The sequence below is a fragment of the Balaenoptera physalus genome, assembly GCF_965194825.1.
Source record: "Balaenoptera physalus genome assembly, chromosome: 13".
Classification (NCBI taxonomy): domain Eukaryota; kingdom Metazoa; phylum Chordata; class Mammalia; order Artiodactyla; family Balaenopteridae; genus Balaenoptera; species Balaenoptera physalus.
In genome coordinates, this window is record NC_138892.1 from 60,288,609 (window position 1) to 60,293,383 (window position 4,775).

Consider the following 4,775-nt stretch of genomic DNA (forward strand, 5'->3'; position numbering starts at 1 on the left):
GGACGGCTCCATGTCTCTTGTCATTTTACCTCTCTATGCTTGTGGGGCATCAGTTGGAGGGAATCCTGGTAGTGGGGGGAGTGTTTGGGAAGAGGCTCCGCTCCAGAGAGGAGCTGATCAATAGAAGTGGGAAGAGTGAGAGCACTGCAGGGCAGCCTGGCCCAGTCCTCCCCCACTCTGGCTTTCGCTTCCAACCGCAGTGAGCAAGCAAAATAGAGGCAGACTGGAAGATGCCTGGTGCCTCACTCGCAAAGCTGGGAGAGAAAGGCAGGGGTTGGCAGGGGTGCCAGAGAATGGTGACAAGCGGATCGTGAAACAGAGGGCAGGGGCTAACGAGGGAGGGTTGGTGTTGGGGGTTTCAGTGGTGAGTCTGTGTTGTTAAGATTAGGATGACTCACGGAGAGTGCCAGGCTCATCCTGTATTACCCTCACCCCATTGGTACAACTGCCTGGCATTTCACAACGGTACAGAGGCTGCCAGGACTCTGGGGACATCAGCCCCGCCCTCCTCTCCCACACACTGGCTGTTCCTTTGCCCTAGAGCTGGGCAGAGGACATGGGTGCCTGTATCTGGGGACTCCAGCTGATCTCTCCAGGGTCATCCTTCACCTACTCTTTTTCTGGGCCCTTGTTGCTCACTGTCTAACCTCAGTGTCTACTGTGGTTGAAACTCAGCTCCACCTGCCTTTGGTAGAGGTGGACACTGGCTGCATGAATATCCGGAGAATGACTTGAAATTTGAAATCTCTTTCTGCCCACCTCTGCTTACAATTTTGCACTCAGATTATTTTTCTCTTAGAATAAATGAATGCAACTCCATACTCTTTTTGTCCACTCATTTCCCTGTTCTTTTGAGGTCTCTTTCAGATAGCTTTAATTAGCAAGCTCCAAGCTGACCGGCCGGGCCAAGCCTTAGGGCCGGATGCTGCTGAGTCGTTAGGAGTTGGGTGAGGACGGAGGGAGGACATGGTGTGAGTGGAGAAGGCTTCTCATACTGGGAAATCTGGCTGGGCTTCAAGAGGGGGCCGTTGGTGGTGTGGCCAAGTTCCAAATGTTGGCCTGAAGCCAGTGCTCAAAGAAAAGGGGCCCTCAAGACAGTCTAAATGGCTCACTGTGGGAAGTGACCTCCCAGTCCTTCTCCCCAAGACGCAAGGGGTTTCCCTGGGATCCTCAAAGACCAGAGCGGTCAAGTCATTTCCCCACTGACTGTCCTCAATCATGTTTATATTCTTTCTCTCCCAGCCACTCCCATAGTTCGAACTTTGGTTCCAGCCGGAATTCAGAGGCTAGCAGAAGGATTCCAGTGCTGGAGAGGTGGGTGGGGCGAGAAAGTCCTCATGTATGTTGGGGAGGAAGAGGCTGACCCTGGGGCATATGCTCCAAGGCTCTGCTGCCAGATGAGGTACAGGGAGAAGTTAACCCTGCAGTGTGTGTCCTGGAAGTGTTTGCTCCTAAGCTAGAGATGGCAGCTGGGAAATGTGTGATCTGGAGGAGGTGAAAAACAGGGATCCCTGTCAGAGGGGAAGAGGGCTGTTAGAGGGGGGGAGGGGCTGCCAGACAAGGGCCAAAGTCTTTGCTGGGTCTGGAATCCATCAATTTTTAAAAGGTTTTGAAATTATTTTGAAATAGTTGTAGACTCAGAGGAAGCTGCAAAAAAATAGTGCGTGAAATCCTGTGTACCCTTCACCCAGCTTCCCCCAGAGGTGGCATCTTATATAACTGTAGCACAATATCAAAACCAGGACGCTGACATAGGTACAATGCTGTTAACTAGCCTACAAGCCTTATTCAAGTTTCCCCAGTTTTTTTTTTTTAACATGCATTCATTTGTGTGTGTGCGTAGTTCTATGCAATCTTATCCCATGGATAGATTCGATAACCACCACCAAAATCAAGATACAGAACTCTTCATCCCCAGGAAGGAACTCCCTATGCTATCCTTTTATATTCACAGCTCCACCTCCCCATCCCTGTCCCCCGGCAATCACCAATCTGTTCTTCATCTCCACAGTTTTGTTATATTAGTGGAAACACATGGTATCAGCATTGGTGTTTTGGTATTGGTTTTTTTTGCCGTGCTGCAGTGTTTGTGGGATCTTAGCTTCCCGACCAGGGATCAAACCCGGGCCCACCGCAGTAAAAGCGCAGGGTTCTAACCACTGGACCACCAGGGAATTCCCAGCATTGGTTTTAGTTTAATGAATTCCCGAACTTTGAACTCAAATACAAAAGTTCTCTGGCAGGTTGTTTATTCGACTATTAAGCTTGTTCCATTCTCTGGATTCCTCCGGCTTCTTCATTCCCACTTAACCTGAAATACTGCTCCCCACTCCAACAATCTGGATTCATTTCTCCTTTAGGGAAAATCTACACATCTACATTTACTAGGCTGGTCTGGGACTCTCTCATGTTCCCCGCCCTCCCTTTTCCGGCTATTTATAGCCAGGCTAATTTTGGGTGGCCTGTCTCTCTCTCTTCTTTCCTGCTCCTTCCTCCTGTGGTGGGTGAGGTGACTTCTCAAATATTTGGGCAGAGGAGGTCAGAAGCAGATTCTTGGCGTCTGATTTCAGCCTCGGATTTAGCAGGAGCCAGTGGAGTAGAGATGGAGGGAGGCAAGGATTGCAGGTGCAGAGAGAGAGGCAGCTGGGGCTCTGAAGGCATTTTGACCCCAGTCGGATGTTTGGGCTGAGAGTCAGGAGTCCGGGCTCTATCCTGACTTTACTCCTCTGCATTCTCCTATCAGCTCTTCTCCATTGTCTGGGCTCTGAGATAGAAAAGGAATGGAGAGGGCATATCTGGGGGATAATAAAAGTAGGATCTCGGGGCCAGCCTGCTGAATTACCTGGACAGCACCTGTTTAGACGTGTGCTGGTCCCCTGGAGGGGATGGCCACAAGTGTAGTGTTGCAAAAATGGAGGCCCAAACTTTCTTTTTTTTTTTTTTTAATTTCTCATTATTATTTTTTGGCTGCATTGGATCTTTGTTGCTGCACGTGGGCTTTTCTCTAGTTGTGGCGAGCAGGGGCTACTCCTTGCTGCAGTATGCGGGCTTCTCATTGTGGTGGCTTCTCTTGTTGTGGAGCACAGGCTCTAGGCAACCGGGCTTCAGTAGTTGTGGCTCACGGGCTCAGTAGTTGCGGCTCATGGGCTCTAGAACACAGGCTCAGTAGTTGCGGTGTGCGGGCTCAATTGCTCTGCGGCATATGGGATCTTCCTGGACCAGGGCTCGAACCCGTGTCCCCTGCTCTGGCAGGCGGATTCTTAACCACTGCGCCACGAGGGAAGTCCTAAACTTTCAAATGTATCGTAACTTACACAGGGCAAGGATTGTCCCACTGGGCAGCAGAGTGAGAGCCTATTTAAAAAAATTTTTTTTAAAAATTTTAAGTATAATCCTGGAAAAAGAAGTAAGAGAGACAAAGGGAACATGGGAAGAGGAATTAGGGAGAACACATATTGGAGCTTTGAAGACAGGGAGGGAGAACAGAGAGTCTTAAGGATATGATAGTGTTTGGGGGGCAAAGGAAACATGAGAGACATTGAGAAATAGTCTAGAAAGATTCCAAGTGACAGAGACAAGAAGGGGGATAAAGACAGAGCTGGGGATGAGACAAAACCAGAGGGTGAGAGAGAGAAGGGAGAAAAATGGACAGATGGATATACCCAAGACCAACACCCAGTAAGAAAGAGAACTAGGAACGGGATGTGGCAGCAAGTGAGGTTCCAGTTGTGTCAAATTATTTCCTATCTCTCTTCTTGGCCCCATTTCTGGATTAGAGTTATAAATAGCACAGTTGGAAAATGTCCTCCCCCCCTTTGCCTTTGTCTCAGCCTGGGGGGAAGGGAGAGGCAGAGGGACAAGTCCCTGTGGACATCCCTGGGAAGCCCCACCCCGATCCTGCCTGGGCCAGCACAGGACCCTGTCCCCTCCAATCCCTTCCCCTTTGGAGGGTAGGAAATGTACGGTTCTGGGAAGGATCTGGAAGCCGGAGACATCTTTCCCATCTCTCTGCCTCTTGGGGCCAATCTCTCACATTTTTGGCCTTCTTTGACAGTCCATGCTTTCCCCCCAGCTTAATTTCCTCTTCCTATATCACCCCCAGTCTTTTCCTTGTTTTCTCCCTTCATTCCATCCTTGTTGATCAAACTCTTACCCTTCTTTCACCATCTCTTTTCTCTTTCGGTTTTCTTTCTACCTGCCTCCTTTGTTCCCCTCCCCAGGCCTGCTGAGTTTTTCTTTCTTCTCGCCAGTCTTTTCCTCTGCTTCTCTGACCGCTGACGATGTATGTGTCTAGCAGAGCCGTTGCCACTGCCCGACTCTGAGAGGTGGGGTGGGATGGGATCGTGTGGGAAATGGTTTGATTTAAACAGCAGGAGAGGTGCTCTGTGTGTCCATGGGGAGAAGGTAGCATTAAGGGACCACACTGGACTCATCTGCATCTTTCTCTCTGCATTTCTCTCTTCCCAGACTGTCCTTTAGCCTCATGCACTTCCCATCTCTTACCCGTCCCGCCCTCCGCCGCTCCTCTTTTTCGGCGCCTTTCTATCCGTATTTCTCACTCCCTCCCCATTCCCAGACGCCGCCTCCACCGCTCGCGGGGTAGGGCAGGAGTGGGGGGAAAGGGAGAGCGCTGGCGGGGGCGGCGCCCGAGGTGGGGTGGGGCTGGGAGGGTTCCCACCCGGAGCCACCCTCCTGGGCATCCCTCTGCGACTCCGGCGGCCTCCACCTGCAGCGGGTCCGAGGGGCGGGGCGAGGGCGGGGCCGGGGCGCCACCC